This window comes from Rosa chinensis, chromosome 1 (assembly GCF_002994745.2).
Source record: "Rosa chinensis cultivar Old Blush chromosome 1, RchiOBHm-V2, whole genome shotgun sequence".
In the NCBI taxonomy this organism is placed as follows: domain Eukaryota; kingdom Viridiplantae; phylum Streptophyta; class Magnoliopsida; order Rosales; family Rosaceae; genus Rosa; species Rosa chinensis.
This window is the reverse complement of record NC_037088.1, coordinates 19439833-19458442: the sequence shown is the minus strand read 5'-3', so window position 1 is coordinate 19458442 and position 18610 is coordinate 19439833. Positions and strand designations below refer to the sequence as shown.

General features: G+C 38.9%; 2 long non-coding RNA genes across 9 annotated transcripts; one reads left to right on the top strand and one right to left on the bottom strand.

The window, feature by feature from the left end:
• Positions 1 to 8354: 8354 nt before the first annotated feature.
• On the bottom strand, positions 8355 to 11537 carry LOC112182134. Of its 7 annotated transcripts, none has more exons than XR_005805400.1 (8): positions 10921 to 11537; positions 10608 to 10705; positions 9836 to 9924; positions 9555 to 9664; positions 9353 to 9419; positions 9139 to 9214; positions 8771 to 8857; positions 8355 to 8601 (listed from the first exon to the last, which is right to left on the bottom strand). It is a non-coding gene; the product is annotated as an uncharacterized LOC112182134 (long non-coding RNA). The 7 variants fall into 7 exon arrangements; XR_005805398.1 differs by having other exon boundaries at positions 9836 to 10197; positions 11231 to 11537; XR_005805396.1 differs by having other exon boundaries at positions 8357 to 8601; positions 9836 to 10197.
• A 5877-nt stretch (positions 11538 to 17414) lies between these two features.
• LOC121050957 lies at positions 17415 to 18081 on the top strand. Of its 2 annotated transcripts, none has more exons than XR_005804541.1 (2): positions 17415 to 17553; positions 17674 to 18081. It is a non-coding gene; the product is annotated as an uncharacterized LOC121050957 (long non-coding RNA). The 2 variants fall into 2 exon arrangements; XR_005804542.1 differs by having other exon boundaries at positions 17415 to 17566.
• Positions 18082 to 18610: the final 529 nt, after the last annotated feature.

Below are 18610 nucleotides of genomic sequence, written 5' to 3'. Positions count from 1 at the left end.
CATTATGAGAGGAGTTAAGGCCTTAAAGGAGATGTTTCAGTTGGAAAATTAAAGAAATTACGATGCAATCCCATCCGTCCAATGATGAAGGGTATGATTGATAAAAGCCAACCAATGCTCCCCTATAAATAGGCAACGTCCAGAACTGAATTTGCATCACTTCCTGGCCAAAAACTTTTCCGAGACTCTGCCCAATTCACTCCTTAAACCTCCATCACCTACAAGACCGTGACACCATCCATCCATCAATCTACAAAGCTCTAAGGCGCTGAGTCAAGGACGCTCCACCACCATAGCAGAGACGAGTTCATCACCGTGTTGCTAAGCCGCTGAGGAAGGCTTCAAAGTGTAACTATGACTCTACTTACAATTTTTATTTCGGTTTTGTGTGTTTCGATTTGCGAGTTGTGTAATTGGAGACACGGAATTTTCAAAATATTTTTATTAATATTTTTGAGATTTTCAGTTTATTATTGAGTTAATTTCGAGAATTCTTTTATGATGCATGTTACAATCTTGTGCCCTTTTACGTGTTTAAGTAATTTTCAGAGCTAGGTTCATAAGTTTGCATGCTAGAATCACGCTGAGTGTTCTTGTGTGTTTGCTTAATTTGCCAAAAGTAATTGTTATTTGTTAAGACGCTAAGTTAAAACAAGTAGTAATTAGTTCTAACGGGTGGTAAAAATCATGCTTTAATGATTAAATGATTCTGGAAATTACGTGTTAAATTCTATGTGTAATGGTTAATTTGCACGTGTGAGTTGATTCGAGGGTTAGATAATACTACTAGTTAAAAGAATTACGCTGAGTGTTTTCGAAAATTAGTAGTATTAGGCTTGGTAAGGACTTTTCCGATCCAAGCCTACATTAGAACGAATCAAATAAATGGATTGATCCGCTGAGGCTTTTCATTTGGGCTCTTATCTAGGCATTTAAGATGGGCATATTTTTGTAGCATGTTGAAATGAATTTTCTGTTTTTACACTTAGTAATTTCCAAGTGGTATTGCTCTAGGTTAGGGAAGTCGATCATTGTATATAGATTTATTTGTTTTGTTTTTATTTTAAGTAGATTAGGAACCAAATTTCAAACCCCCCCCCCCCCCCCCCCATTTTATTCTTTTATTTGTTAATTGACCTTTTTGTGTAGGTGTACCCTACAATCCCCAGACTGAACGATCCCTGCTTATCCTATACTGACAACTACATTTTGCAGGGTTAAATTGTGAGGCTATTTCAGTCGCATCAATTTTTGGTGCCGTTGCCGGGGATTGTTAAAATCCCTTGCAGTTAAAGTGTCATCGATTTTGTTGTATATAGAATGCATGCTAATTTTTGGACTACACTTGTGGAATGGTGACAAATTGCGATTTCGGTTAGGCCAAGCTTTAATTGTGATTTAGTTTAAGTTTTATGAGTGTTAGGAAATTAAGCATGTCTTTTATCATTGTTGTACAATTTGTAGAAGTTTTTTTTAACCATATTGTAAATTGAATGTGTTTCACTTAGAATTTTTTTTTAGCATGTTGTAAATTGTAGAATGAGTTTTTTTTGTTTAGCATGTTGTAAATTCTATGTGTTTCACTTAGATTAATATACTTAGGTTATGAATTTAGCTAAATACTTAATTGTTGTAAGTGTGTAAAATCGTATGAGTAGACAAGGGCCTTTTTGTTAATATTGGCCTAAACCCTTCATTAGTACCTTGCTGAGGTCTCTTGAGGTTGAGGGCGGCCTTTATTAGCACTTGGAGAACGGTCTCACACATAAGTTAATTTCCCAGCTGAGTAAGTGGCGCATACGGATGGTGTCTTAGATTGGGACCCTGGGTGATGGGTTCAATTGGATCTCAGAGATACTATAGAATGAGCCTAAACCACTATGTGGGAGTAGCCGATAGCGGCCTAAACCTCAATGAGGGAGTAGCCTCCGTAGTATCACTAAAATGAGTCCTCCCTCTCACTTACCTCTTAATCTGGCCATTCGGCCTTCTGAAACAAAGGAAAGAGACTTATGTCTGGGCGACTATCCCTATATCGTATCTCACCAATAGTAGTGGTTTCTATTGGGCTCGACTTACAACTTGGAATCAATTGAGATATTAACTATGTTTATAATAAACTAAAAAAAAAAAATGTTGTGTGACCTGCTTAAGGTATATTGGATTAAACATGACTTTGTCGAGGGTAGCTGTTTTATAGTCCCATTGCACAAACGAGGTCCTCTGTTCCAGTACCTAAGTATGTAAATGTTAAAGTAACTTAGAAAGTAGGAAAGACATAATGTTTGTATTTCGAACCTTGTACATGTTACTAACACTTGATTTGGTCTTAAAGGTCCATGAATGTCCACTGTCTCTGATAAGACTAAGGAGCTCTTTGAAAAATTGGAACGTGCTAGGAAAGGACAGAACTCACTTTTTCAAACCGCCCTCCTCTAGAAAGGAGGGATTCTCAGGACTCTAGCTATTCAGGTTATAACTCCTCAACTAGATCAACCGAGGATATCAACAAACCTGACCATTCTGAAGAAGGAGAAGAACAAGTCTTGGAAGAGGAAGAAGAGGTTACTAAAGAGGAAGAAGAGGAAGAGCACGCCCGTGTTGAGCAAGTACAGGCTCCAATGGCTGAGACTATTAGGCAACTGTCTAATCCTACAGGTGGGGGTGTTGCGCCCTTATGCATTGCCTATCCACAACTAGGAGAGGGGCTTAATGATGATTTTGAGTTAAAGAGTGGGTTTCTGCATCACCTACCCAAGTTTCATGGGATGAGTAGTGAAGACACCAACAAGCATCTCAAGGAGTTCAAGTTTGTCTGTGGGAGTATGTGCCCTAAAGGAGCTGATATCAATATCTTAAAGATGAAGGCATTCCCCTTTACTTTGGAGGACAAGGCCAAGACTTGGCTATTTGAGTTGCCTGCTAGGACTATCAACACTTGGGAAAGGATGAAGGGTGAGTTCCTTACGAAGTACTTTCCTGCCTCAAAGGTCACTGTTTTGAGGAAGCAGATTAGAGGAATTACGCAAGGACATGAGGAGAATTTCTGCAATTATTGGGACAAGTTTAAGAGCCTTGTAGCATCATACCCTAACCATGGGATGAGTGAGGGGTCCCTCCTTACCTATTTTTATGAAGGACTCACCGCTAATGAGCGTGGTTTGTTAGATGCTGCTGCTGGAGGATCCTTTATGGATAAGACACCTGCTGATGCCAAGGTGCTACTTACTAATTGTGCACTAAACTATCAACAATATGAGGGGGAGCTTTCCACTCAACGGAGGGTACATGAGGTGTCCACTAACTCAGCCCTTGAAGACAAGGTCAACAAGATGTCTACTTTGTTGTCTCAAGTCTTAAACGTTAATAGAGGAGGAGCAATGGCTCAAGTGTGTGGGATGTGCTCGACTCAAGGGCACCCCACTAATAAATGTCCCCAGCTTGCCTCTCCAGAAGGATGGGAGTCTGTTAACGCCCTAGGGTATCAAGGAGGCCCAAGGTACAACCCTTACTCCAATACGTACAATCCTGGGCTCAGAGACCACCCCAACTTTCGTTGGGCCAACAATGATAACACCTTGAGACCACCTCAAGGCCCAGGTCAAAATTCTCAGCGCCCACCATGTTTGTTTTTGAGGCCTCAGGTACCTCAAACTTTTGGTATTCCCAATTCTGTCCCTCCACCTCCTGTTTCTAATACTTTTAGTGCCCCTAATTATGATGAACTATTGCAGTCCCTTGCTGCGGGGCAACAACAACTTAACACGGCTACTCAAGCTTTGGAGTTAGGACAGGCGACCCATTCAAAGGATATTGCAGAGCTCAAGAATCAAATGGGCCAAGTGGTGGATTTCATGGGCCGGATTACTGAAACAGGGAAACTTCCAAGCAATACAGTGCCTAACCCAAGGAATGAGCACGCCCAAGCCATCATCACTAGGAGTGGGCGCGTACTAGTTGACCCTCCCAGAGCCTACAAGAAGGCCCAAGCGGCCCATAATGATGAAGAAGAAGACGTTGTGGAGGTGTCTAAAAAGGATGTTGAGAAGGACCCAGCTACATCAAGGGTGGAAGTTGACTTGCCCTAAGCTGAGGCACCCACAGGTACAATTCCTAAATCTAGTGGTTTAGTTAAGACTAACCCAGTTGTTTCTATACCTTTCCCAAGCAGGTTTGCCAAGACGAAGAAAGATAAATCTGATCAAGAGATCTTGGAAATCTTCAAGAAAGTTCAAGTGAACATGCCCTTGATCGAGTGCATCAAACAGGTGCCTAAATACGCCAAGTTCTTGAAGGAGTTATGCACCACAAGGAGGCAGACAAGAGAGAAGGAGTTGGTGAAAATGAGCGAGACGGTATCAGCCGTTATCCAGAGGAAGCTACACCCAAAGTTGAAGGACCCAGGGAGTTTTTCTATTCCATGTATCATTAGTGATACCAGGTTTGAAAATGTGATGTTAGACTTAGGGGCATCCATAAATGTTATGCCTCATAATTTGTATGTGTCCCTAGGTCTAGGCCCTCTTAAGAGGGATAATGTTATCATTCAACTTGCTGATTGGTCTAACAAATACCCTCAAGGGTATGTTGAGGATGTTCTTGTGCAGGTAAACCATCTGATATTCTCTACGGATTTCTATGTATTGGACATGGAGGAATCACCCCTAAATACCACTCCATTACTTTTAGGGCGTCCCTTTATGAGGACTGCAAGAACTAAAATCGACGTGTACAAAGGGACTCTCACCATGGAGTTTGATGGTGATGTTATACACTTCAACATTCTTGAAGCCATGAGGTACCCTGTTTCTGATTTGAAACCTTGCTTTGCTATTGATGTAGTTGATTCACTCGCGCAGGTTTTCTCTGAAGCAATGGTTGAGGATGAATTGGCTCTGACCCTAGAGGAGGGGGTCGGATATGATGCAAATGGGGAACCTATCCCCAAGGTTGAGTGGGAAATTGAGGAGCCTAGAGTGATCAAGATTGTGGCCTCACTGGAGGGTCAGCCTATAAAGAGGTCAATTTCCTATTTGTCAATTCCGGTTTCTACTAATAAAATGCTATCCTCTATTGTTCAGGCACCCAAGTTGGAATTGAAGGTACTCCCTGAGCATTTGAAGTACGTGTACCTAGGAGAAAAGGAGACCCTCCCAGTGATCATATCAACAACGCTGAAGGTAGAGCAAGAAAGAAAGTTGGTGGACGTGTTGAAGAAGCACAAGACTGCCATTGGTTGGACTCTGGCAGATATCAAGGGGATCAGCCCAACCACGTGTGTCCACCGGATCCTGTTAGAAGATGGCGCCAAGCCCACAAGAGAAGCCCAAAGACGTCTACATCGCGCCCATGATGAAGGTGGTCCAAGACGAGGTGATCAAGTTGCTTGATTGTGGGGTGATCTACCCCATTTCTGATAGTAAGTGGGTCTCTCCAGTGGAAGTGGTGCCCAAGAAGTCTGAGGTGACAGTGGTGAAGAACGAGGATAATGAGTTAGTGCCCCAGAGATTAGTCACTGGTCATAGGGTATGTATCGACTACCGGAAGCTGAATGCCACAACGAGGAAGGATCATATGCCCCTGTCTTTTATTGACCAGATGTTGGAGCGCTTAGCGGGCCATTCCTACTATTGCTTCTTGGGTACAACCAGATCTGCATAGCTCACGAGGATCAGGAGAAGACGACCTTCACATGCCCCTTTGGGACCTTTGCTTATAGGCGCATGCCATTCGGCTTATGCAATGCACCAGGTACTTTCCAAAGATGTATGCTTTTCATTTTCTCAGAATACATTGAAAATATTATTGAAGTCTTTATGGACGACTTTAGTGTCTTCGGTAAAGATTTTGATACTTGTTTAGAGAATCTAGGATTGATACTTGAGAGGTGTGTAGAAACTATCCTTGTGCTGAATTGGGAGAAGTGTCACTTCATGGTGACACAAGGAATAGTGTTAGGACACATAATATCTGCTAGGGGCATTGAGGTAGATAAGGCTAAGGTTGATCTTGTACGTCACTTACCCTCCCCCACAACTGTGAGGGAGGTACGCTCTTTTCTTGGCCATGCAGGGTTTTACAGGCGGTTCATCAAAGACTTCTCCAAGGTGGCGAGACCTATGTGTGCCCTATTGCAAAAGGATGTGCCCTTTGTGTTCAATGAGGATTGCAAGAAGGCGTTTGAAAAGCTCAAGGAGTTGTTGACCACGGCCCCCATCATATGCCCTCCGGATTGGAGTCTACCCTTCAAGCTTATGTGTGATGCATCAGACTATGCTGTTGGAGCTGTGTTGGGCCAGAGGAAGGATAAGAAGCCCTATGCTATTTACTATGCTTCTCGGACCCCCAACGACGCCCAGCTCAACTACTCCACCACTGAAAAAGAACTTTTGGCTGTAGTCTTTGCTTTAGATAAGTTTCGTTCTTATTTATTGCACTCTAAAGTAATTGTTTACTCTGACCATACAGCCTTGAGATATCCGATGATCAAGAAGGAGGCCAAGCCCAAATTGATTTGATGGATCCTGTTGCTTCAGGAGTTTGACCTAGAGATCAAGGACAAGAAGGGCAGCGAGAATGTGGTGGCGGACTATTTGAGCAGGATAGTACATGAGGAGGACGTCCAGCCCCTACAGGAAACTTTCCCAGATGAGCAGCTCTTTGGGATAGAGGTTAGTGTGCCCTGGTATGTGGATATAGTTAACTATTTAGTCACTAGGACATTTCCTGACACACTTTCCAAAGATAGTAAGGATAAATTGAAGAAAATGGCTAGGCACTTTATTTGGGATGAGCCCTATTTATGGAAACATTGTAGTGACCAAGTCATTAGGAGATGTGTCCCAGAGTCTGAGCATAGGTCAATTCTGTCATTTTGCCATAGTGAGGCTTGTGGAGGCCACTTTGGGCCTCGTAGAACAACCTTGAAGGTCTTAGATTGTGGATTTTATTGGCCCACTATCTTCAAGGATGCAAACTTGTTTTGTATTTCTTGTGATAGGTGCCAACGGACTAGTAATCTTGGCCCAAAAGATCAAATGCCCATGAGCCCAATAATAAATGTAGAAATTTTTGATGTTTGGGGCATTGACTTTATGGGCCCATTTCCCTCGTCTAATGGTTGTTTATATATACTATTAGCTGTGGACTATGTATCAAAGTGGGTGGAAGCAAAAGCCACCAGGACTAAAGATTCAAAAGTGGTTGCAGGTTTCTTGAAAACTAACATATTTTCCAGGTTTGGAGTGCCACGTGTGCTAATCAGTGATGGAGGTTCTCACTTTTGCAACCATACAATCGAGGCTTTGCTGAAGAAGTATGGGGTAACGTCCCATAAGGTGTCCATGCCCTACCACCCTCAGACCAGTGGCCAAGCAAAGGTATCCAACAGGGAGATCAAGAGGATACTCGAGAAGACAGTGGGCCCAACAAGGAAGGATTGGAGCCAGAGATTGGATGATGCGTTGTGGGCCTACAGAACGGCCTACAAGACGCCTATTGGGATGTCTCCCTTTAGGTTGGCCTACGGAAAGGCATGGCAACTTCCAGTGGAGCTAGAGCACAAGGCTTGGTGGGCTGTCCAGAAGTTCAACATGGATTATGATGAACCGGGCCTACATAGGAAGCTACAGCTAAATGAGCTTGAGGAGATTAGGAATGAGGCCTACGATGCTTCATGGATCTACAAGGAGAAGACAATGGCCTACCATGACAAAATGATTCGCGGAAAAAGCTTCCAAGTGGGCCAGAAAGTTCTGTTATTCCATTCCAGACTTTAGCTATTCCTTGGTAAACTTTGTTCTCGTTGGGTTGGCCCATTTATAGTTACAAATGTGTTTGCTCATGGTGCTATAAAGATCAAGAGTGAGAAGACGGGGAAGGAGTTCAAGGTAAATGGGCATCGTCTCAAGCCCTACTATAAGTCCTTGGTGGGGCACACATTGGAGGAGATACCCCTCTAGGAGGCACCCCATGACGTGTGAACAAGAAGAAGAGTTCAGGCTGAAGGACTATAAATATTAAGCGCTGCATGGGACACTACAAAAAAAAATTGCAATGGCCACGGCGCAATGCCGTCGCAAAAGCCTCTTTTGCCGTCGCAAAAGAGCATTGGCGACGGCTCTGCGACGGCAATTCTTCCGACGCAATTGGTGGTGTCGCCAATGATATTTGCCACGGCAATTCGCCGTCGCAAGACTATTAGCAAAGGCAAATGTTTTGCGGTCACAAGAATTTTGCGACTGCAAAATGCCGTCACAAATACCAATGGCGACGCCACCAACAGCTACTGAATTTTTTTGCCGTCGCCAAAAGTCATTTGCTACAGCAAAAATGCCGTCGCAAAAATATTATTTATGAATAAAAAAAATTTTGATTTTTTTTTTTTAAAATGAATGAAAACTATACAAAAAGGAATGAAGCTTATATAAAAGGAAATGTTACACTTTACTTTTCCTCATGAATGAAACTTCTACCAAAATTTACAAGATCGATAATTAAGCTTTACAAGTTAGTTATTTTCCTCTACTTCAAGATGAACTTTTCAAGGATCTTCCTCGATCTACTTCATGTACCAATTACTCCAGTGTTGTTGCAAGCCTCCTATAACAGAAAGTCAGAAATCTTCAAGCATTCATTAAAGAAACAAAAAGCTGGAAAATTAATGGGAGATGTACACATGACATAGATATTGTGCTAAATCCAGGTCTTTCTTCGATTAAAGCTAGAGTAGTTGATTTGAAGAATGCTAAATCCATAGTTCCATACTTACCTCGAAATATGTCTGAATTTCCATTCATTATATATCATGAAGATCCCTTCCAATTAGTTCCTGAATAGGGGGCTGCTGTGAGTAATCCTGAAGGAACACGAAAAATTATTCAATTCGTATGCATAAGTCTAAGTTACATGCACTGTAAATAGAATTCCAAGTTACATGCATAGGCCTCAAATTACAAACAGGACATGCTCATAATAGTATATGTGTCTCTAGGTTGATGAAAGAATAGCTAATAGTATAGTTATCACAACTCCCAATCATATAAATGCATCAATAGAACATAAGTATTTATTGAAAAAACAGAAGGCTAGCTAGAAAATCAGTTAACTTTTTGGTCAAATATCATAGGAGTCATTTACCTCTACCTGAACCATATCCAATAGGATTGCCTCAATGGATTATGTTCCACAAGTTCCATCACGTCTCAATGAACACCTGCAATACAATTTTACAATTAGAACTCAAAATCACTATAGCCAACAAATGTGTAAGTAACTGGTGATTAGTCTAAAGTTCAAACTGCTTCTACATTTACTAAACATATACTTATTGTACGTGGTCTGTGATAATTACCTACACAAAGTGCTTGAGACTCTTATCTTGCATATGATGACTTGACATATCATGCTAATCCTCAGTACTATAAACAACATTCATTAAGTGATTAGACAATACATAATAAGGCATGATAACAAAATGACAAAGTATCATTTCTACAATTATATGTCTCTATTATTCCTATAGATTTCCTAGGAAGATTGGAAGAATGAATTACCAATTCAATGATGACCGTAGAAATTGTTAATGCATAATACAGAACTCAAATTGCTGCTGTTCAAGTGCTTTTTCCTTTATGTCATCCAGCTCTAATTAGCTCACAAGCACCTGGAGGATAATACTTTTCATAAAGGAAATTTGGTTCCCAAATATATATATAGAAACGAATTAACTAGTCTATTTAAGAGAAATCAAACAAGGAGACAACACATTAGCAAACAATTTCTTATACAGATGGTACATAGCTATCCACAGGAACATATATAAGGCAAAACGTACATAATTTCGTTTTCCTTTGAAAGAGTCGCTAAAACAAGGGAGAGCTCTTGAACATGCATGCTATATCTGGGATATATCTTCTGTTCAACCTGCAGTAGGGATTCTTAATCCTCAAAGTCTCAAGTTTCATAAATAAGAATGGTAGACCACCTAGTTCAAAATAAATTTCTGACAGAAGGAAGCTAGCATGATCAAAATTGTACAGATAGGTAAGTTAACCTGTAGGTACTTATAAGATATGGTAAGAACTTCAACTTGAGATGAACCAATAAGAAGATCGACAGCACCATTAATCTTCGTCTTTGTAATATGGGACCTCTATTCCAAGACCACATGACAAATCTTTCGAGCCTAGGAAAGCTCTGTATTGAACAGTTTTCAGTAATGGCATTAGAGCACAAAGTAATAGATTGTAGATTAGGTGCAAAGATTTTCACCCAACTTCCATTGATGCAATCCTTGAAACATCACCAGACATACATCTTACCAGACTTGAGAACCATGGTAATATATAAGGGAGATTTGTGTATCCCTCAATGCACTAAAGTTTCAGTATCATTTTACATACACAATAAAAGATCCAAATCAATATTTTTGAAATCAAACTTCTCAGAATTACAACATAGTTTTTGAGTTGTGCTTCAAGTATAGTGAGATACGCGTCCCAAAAAATCGAACAGAAACATTCCAATATAATCTCAAAGTTCTAAACTTGCAACACTAATTAGACAATAGGTCAATGAAAAAGATTGAATCTTGCTTATTAACTCACCCATGAGAATGCCAATGACCCTTTTCACCTCAGCTTCTGAGATCTGCTATTAAGAGCCTTTCTCACATCTTTCTCATAAACGCCACCCAAGCCCTTGGCTTCAATTAGACATGCCAAGTCAAAATCAATGAATCATACCTCTATTTAAGAATAAGAAACAGGATTCATAAAGTCTTTAAATCAAATTTGGAATATAAAGAGCTAAACTCAAACCATTATCATACAACCCTGAATCAAAAAGAACCTAAACAGAAAGAAAAAAAAAGAAACTAAATCTGGAACATGGATTAGAAACCCTAGATTAGATAGAGACCATAGATCAGCGAGGTAGATTCACGGGTAGCTGAGAGGCTAGTCAAATGCCCATTGAATTGAGTATGAGATCTCTCTTCACGAGGTTCCGGTCGAAATGATGGATGTGGAATTTCATATACAGGAAACCGGTAAATGAAGGTGTGGCAGAGGTCGTCCTGGCGATGGTGCGTGGCAATGGAGTGAACAGTAAAGACACTGACGGTGGATTCCAAGGTCATGGTGATATGGATGATGGAAGGGTTATGGCAACGGAAGGAGAGAGAAGACGGAAAAAGATAAAGGAAGTGAGAGGGAGCGAAGTTTTTTACATTTTTGTTGGTCAGAGTTTCGTAGAAGAAAGATAAAACTTTGCGACTGTCTCCCGTCTCATGCCCTTATGCGACGGCAATTGGTTGCAGTAGCAGGTTTTGCCACCCTTATTGCGACGGCACATCAACTGTGTAGCATAATTCTTATATTCTTGCGACGGCGAAGTTTTGCCGAAGTTAAAGCATAAGCAATGGCGACGGCAAATTCTCGCCGATGCAAACTGGTGAAGCCATTGCAATTCTTTTTTGTAGTGGGAGGCAACCTATTTCAACCGAAGCTGTGAAGGAGCCATCAATGAGAGTTTGACATTTCTATTCCTTCACTTGCTTAGGTTGAATTGTACTTGTGTCTTTGTTTATTGTTTGTTTATTTTACCATTCCCTTATTTTCGTAGCCCCCCCCAATATTTAGGGTCTATATACCATATTTCTTGCCTACATTGAGGACAATGTAGATTTTAAGTGTGGGGTGGGTTTACACTTTTATTTTAGTTTAGTTTATTTTAATTTACACCTTTATTTCAGTTTTAAAAAAAATAAAAATAAAAATAAAAAATAAAAAATAAATTGGTTTTATAGTCTTTTTGTTTGTTTGAGTCTTAGGATGCTCCTAAGGTCTAGGATGAACATGTCTCTGAATTCATGGCTGAAGGTTTTCACAATCGAAATAGACTTAATTGAATTCTGTGGTTAATCGACGTTGTTATGCTTGTATGAAGATTTGAGATAGGATTGTAACTTGGTTCATTAAGCATGCTAGGATTAAGTCTAATTCATTTGACCCTAAGTGAGCTGTTGAGCTAAAATACTTTCTTTTCGAGTGCTTATTGATAAATCCAAAATTTCATGGCTGTATTTGCAAAACCACATCATTCTTTGAAATCCAATGATCATGTGCCATAGATTTTAATGGACTAGAGAATACTAGAACTCGGTTGTTGTGACTGTCAAAACTTGTATGTCATAATATGCCCTGATCCTGGATAGGATAGAAGGCATTAGGGTAACCACCATAGCCAAAAAAGCATGTGTCCCCAATTGTGTCCTTCGTGGGACTCTTTAGAATGAACCCCTTTGAGCCTACATTGAAAACCTTTGTTTCATCACCCTCACTACCCTACCATGAGCTTTGTACAGGATATCTCTACCCTTGTCTTAGGGACTTAGTAGAGCATGACATAGTGTGTAGGGATGACGATGAAAGACAAGTGTGGGGTGGGGAAAAACCAAGAAAAAGAAAGAAGATTGCTGTGAAAAATGAATGAAAGAAAATGCAAAAAAAAAAAAAAAAAAGAAAGAAAAATGGCAAAAGAGAAGAAAAATTGAAAAGAAAACTCTTGGGAAATTGTTTAAGTGTGGTTTTGGACTTTCAGATTTGTAGAAGGTTCAAAGTTGAAAATTAGGCCTTTGTCCGTTTCCATGTTCGTTAGAGTGAAGGTTGGGCCCAAAACAATGATAATTGGCCCACAAAAATGGTGACATAAGGTGGTCCATATATGCTCTGGATTTTTGTATCCTTAATCTTCATTTCGAAAACCCTAGCTTAGCCCCATTACAACCTGTTTTAAGTGCTTACTTGATCCTTGAGATAGGCAGCCTTTGGTTAGTGGAGTCAAGTACGCAGTCGAGCTTATGGTTTAGGTCCATTTGTGCACTTAGTCATTTCATGAGGTCTTTAAAAATTCTTCACAAAATGCGTTTATTGATGAAATATGCAAGCTGTTTGTTGCCTTACAATTTGTTCTCTTGCATATACTTGAGTGTGAAGCTTTTAAGCATAGTCAATTCTGAGAGAAAAATCGAGAGTATGCCCTGTGAGTTTGGATTGGACTTGTTCGAAACATGATATCATTCACTGTATAACTTAAGTTCTCCATATCTTGCTTAGTCATATGAATGTCACATGTTTATTAACTATGGAATTATCTATGCGATTTTGATTAAGTGTTTAACGTGAAAGCCAAGAGTTTGGAGTCTCTGAGACAACAGTTAGGGGAAGTAGAGTCATTTACTTGTTTTTTGTCGAGTCTTTGTTTTGTTTTGTATTTTTGTTTTGCTACAGGACTAGCAAAAGCTAAGTGTGGAGTAGTTGATAGGAGCAAAAAAGTGACGATATTATTGATTATGTGCCTCATTTTAGCCTTGTTTCTCCCTTAGTTTAGTGTTTTGAGTCATTAAGTCATTTTGAGAGTCTTGTTGAGTGTTTGGAGTGAAATAGGTGGAAAAAGTAAAATTCATGAAAAATCCTAGCTCGATCAGGATTCCTCACTATCGACTGTTTTTGCGGTCTTTACATTTTAATTCCCTTTATTTTCTCTAGAAAATTCTGTATTCTCCTGCTTGTTGTAGGAAATTTTGTCTGGTGGAACTCTTGGAAACAGCAATGATGGAGTCATAAAATAAAGCATTAAGATATTTGACCAAGCAATGAATAAGGGAAATAAAGGAGAAAGACGTTTTCAGTTGGGGAATAAAGGAAAAAGACGTTTTCAGTTTAGGAATAAAAGAGAAAGATGTTTCAACTGGAAAATAAATAAGAGAAAGATTTTTCAGCTTGGAAATTAAAGGAATTGCCCCATTATGAGAGGAGTTAAGGCCTTAAAGGAGATGTTTCAGTTGGAAAATTAAAGGAATTACGATGCAATCCCATCCGTCCAATGATGAAGGGTATGATCGACAAAAGTCAACCAATGCTCCCCTATAAATAGGCAATGTCCAGAACTGAATTTGCATCACTTCCTGGCCAAAAACTTTTCCGAGACTCTCCCCAATTCACTCCTCAAACCTCCATCACCTACAAGACCGTGACACCATCCATCCATCAATCTACAAAGCTCTAAGGTGCTGAGTTAAGGACGCTCCACCACCATAGCAGAGACGAGTTCATCACCGTGTTGCTAAGCCGCTGAGGAAAGCTTCAAATTGTAACTATGACTCTACTTACAATTTTTATTTCGGTTTTGTGTGTTTCGATTTGCGAGTTGTGTAATTGGAGACACGGAATTTTCAGAATATTTTTATTAATATTTTTGAGATTTTCAGTTTATTATTGAGTTAATTTCGAGAATTCTTTTATGATGCATGTTACAATCTTGTGCCCTTTTACGTGTTTAGGTAATTTTCAGAGTTAGGTTCATAAGTTTGCATGCTAGAATCACGCTAAGTGTTCTTGTGTGTTTGCTTAATTTGCCAAGAGTAATTGTTATTTGTTAAGACGCTGAGTTAAAACAAGTAGTAATTAGTTCTAACGGGTGGTAAAAATCATGCTTTAATGATTAAATGATTCTGGAAATTACGTGTTAAATTCTATGTGTAATGGTTAATTTGCACGTGTGAGTTGATTCGAGGGTTAGATAATACTACTAGTTAAAAGAATTACGCTGAGTGTTTTCGAAAATTAGTAGTATTAGGCTTGGTAAGGACTTTTCCGATCCAAGCCTACATTAGAACGAATCAAATAAATGGATTGATCCGCTGAGGCTTTTCATTTGGGCTCTTATCTAGGCATTTAAGATGGGCACATTTTTGTAGCATGTTGAAATGAATTTTTTGTTTTTACACTTAGTAATTTCCAAGTGGTATTGGTCTAGGTTGGGGAAGTCGATCATTGTATATAGATTTATTTGTTTTGTTTTTATTTTAAGTAGATTAGGAACCAAATTTCAAAACCCCCCATTTTATTCTTTTATTTGTTAATTGACATTTTTGTGTAGGTGTACCCTACAATCCCCGGACTGAACGATCCCTGCTTATCCTATACTGACAACTACATTTTGCAGGGTTAAATTGTGAGGCTATTTCAGCCGCATCAGTGAAGCTAGTCGTGATTATGAGAACCATGTAGGCTCCAAAAGTTGAGGATGGTGGTTGAATTTAGAAGTGTAAATTGTTTTTCAATAGGTTTTGGGTAGTCCATCATTAAAAGTGATTCTGCTGAATTTTTGGTAGAGTGATTCTTAAGGTAGGTCCCACAGGGTAGCCTAAGATTTCAAGAAGCCGAGTTTTCGATAAAGTTATTCTTAAGCATGGCCACCTCAAATCTTGGAATCTGAGGCAGGTCCTATCGTAAACCCTCAACCATTTCTTTTTCTTATCAATTTGGTGGAGGGTAAAAGCGTAATTAAAAATGGTTAAAAAAAGAGGTAAGTAATTGGTTATGCGTAAATAAAATTTCTCTCCTGATTAATGTGCCTAAGCATTTCAGATGTCCCGAGGCCCGCTCACCTAAGGGACAAGTCTTAAGGGACTAAGAAACAAGTGAATATGACGGCCGCAACAAATGCACAGTTTTAAGCTATTATAATTTCAGGTTTTAAATTAATACATGTGGTTGAGATACATTTGGTCCTTATAGTCCCTTAAAACTGTACTTTATGTGAGCAAGACTGCAGATCCCATTTTTTGAACTGTCCACTCCAAAATCTCCTATCTTTCCTCTAGAGTAATAAATACAATAAGAGCATCTTTAGCAGACTCTCTATTTTCGCTCTTTAGTTATTCTGGAGAGCATGTTTAGCTTTTTATATATTTTAACAGTTGCACCAGACTCCCAAATGGCTCTCCATTATAACTTTTAGCTATCTCGCTCCTAAATATAAAGAGTGAGATGAGACTCTCTATACATTCCTTTTGAGTTATTTTATGTAATTTTTAATTCCTTTTGAGTTATTTTATGTAATTTTTAAATACATTTAAACTATTTAACCTTCCTTTAAAAAATAATATGAATTCAAAACTAATTATAATAGAGAGCATTGATGCAGATGTATTTCTAAAGTGGCTAGCCATTTTTTAGTCAAATTTTAGCCAAAATAATTAAAAAGTCATTTTAGCTAGCCACTTTAGAATTACGTTTGCATCAATGCTCTCTATTTTAGCTAGTTTTGAATTTATATTATTTTTTAAATAAATATTAAATAGTTTAAATGTATTTATAAATTATATAAAATAACTTAAAAGGAATGTTTTAAATTATAGAGAGTCGCATCCCGCTCTCTATATTTAGGAGCGAGATAGCTAAAAGTTATAATAGAGAGCCACTTAGGAGTCTGGTGCAGCTGCTAAAATAGATAAAAAGCTAAACATGTTCTCCAAAATAGCTAAGAAGCCACAATAGAGAGTCTGCTAAAGATGCTCTTAAGCGATTTTCCTAACTACTTCTACATCATTCCCTTCTTCATCATCTCATATTCTCATTCTTCTTATATCCTAAAAACGGAATCAAATAAAACTTATTAGAATTGCATTTGATGGAGGAGTTTCACTTACAGGAGCAGCGGAAGCTTGATCTTAGGCTAACTTGAATATGTAGGACCTTGATTTTGTCAGGGCTGACTTAAAGATGCAGGACCTACAATTGGGTCTTCAAGTTGCAGTGGCACAAAGGGTGATGTTGCTGTTAAAAGAATCATTATCAACACAGTGGAAAAGCTATTGCCTTCTTAGGCAGTGGCGGATCTACGTACATCGTTACATTATAAGTTTCTTGGTATAAGCAACGTCTAAGGGGGAGGTCAATTGACGGTTGGCAAAAATGCTTTGCTTTCCATCAAGCCAACCTTAGTTCGAGTCCTTCTTATGTGTTTTTCTTTGCAGGCTACATCCCACTCATATTTTCTTTTACTTCTTCCTTTTTGCCTTTTTCTTTTTCTGTTTTTTTTTTTGGTTACTTCATCTTCTGCCTGTTTTCTGCCACTCATATTTCTTACTTCTTCCTATTGTCTTCCACCATACGCTAGGTTTAATTACTTTCTTATTTTCTTCTACTCATACCTATTAAATGATTCTTTTAAAGGGAAATGATGGAAAAGGTCACTTTAGAGAGTGAAATGATAAAAAGGTCACCTAGTTTCCCACTTGATAAAAAGGTCCATTATGAATTGTTAGTAATATTAATTTAGTCCTTATGAATAATAAGATGATGTTAAAAAAAGTTAGTTTTAAATTTTTTTGATTCCGATGCTGCCCTTAAACCTGTTCAAAATCTCGGACCTCAAATCTTCTCTCTCTCGTTACCCAAGCTCCAGTCCAACAACCAGTACGGTGAAGACAGCGATGACGAGGCCGTGCCATAGAACGCCAAGGCTGGGGAGGAGAAGAAGTCGAAGTCGAAGAAACCGAAGAAGCCTAAGGTTACCATGGTTGAGGCGGCGGGGAAGATTAAAGTGAACGATCTCTCGATGGAGGCCGTGCCATAGAACGCCAAGGCTGGGGAGGAGAAGAAGTCGAAGTCGAAGAAACCGAAGAAGCCTAAGGTTACCATGGTTGAGGCGGCGGGGAAGATTGAAGTGAACGATCTCTCGGCGGAGCTGATCCAACTTCTGGTGAATTGTGTTGGTTCTAATCTAACATTTCTTTTCCGGATGCGATTTTCTGATTTAGTTTGATATTATTTTGATTTAGATTTGAATTTTAACTTGAATCAATATGACTATTTCCAATAGCAATTATGAGGAAGATATATGGGTGATGAAGTTCGCGGACATTTTCGGTCGGGCATTATCTGCAGTGACTTCTGCCCAGTTTCCATGGGTCAAGATGTTCAAGGAGCCAACTGTGGTGTAGATTTCCAATGTGACTTTTCTAAATTTCTATGAGAATTATGCTTTTACTTTTGTAGCCGAAATCTTGTTCTTCATGCATGGCTGATGATCTAGTTTTTTAGTTTGGCTGGTGTAATAGTTAAAAGGAATTATATCTGTCTTTAGGTTATATTTGATGTTTTTGTGAATCATTGTGCTGTATACTCATTCATATTGGTCTTAATTCTATTATCTATAGATAGTGACATTCATAAATTTTGTGGAAGAACATCATTCTAATTTCTAAATGCTATTTAATCTCTTTGGTTATTCAAGTGTAATATGGAGATTATGTTGTTTTAGGCTAAACAATCATGAATGATCTGTTTTGTGTTGCCTTCTATTTGGATAAATATTACCTTCTTCCAGGTCCTCTTTTATCTCTCTTGAATATTCAACCACACAAATTTAATCACCGTTTTAGGTCATTGGACTTGATGTTGGTATTCCAGGAAAGTGTTCTTTTGTATGCAGTTAGGTGGTCAAATTATATTGTATAAATCCATGTTTCAGATCCATTAAGGCTTTCGTTTTGTGGAACTAAACTTCCCATGCAACATTTGCAATTTTTGGACTGTTTCTAGTGATCATGTCATGGTCTCATGTTGTATCTGCTAAATGTTATATAATTTTTCTGTACTTTTGACCTGTAGTTTTGCAATACAAGGAAGAGATTGGGTACTTGCAAAAGTCTGATCTTAGTGATGATATGTATGCTTACTAAGATTTTTGTAGTTTTAAAGTACTTCATGGATGTGTATTAAAAATGTCTTTGGAAACGCCTAGCATTTCTTTCTGT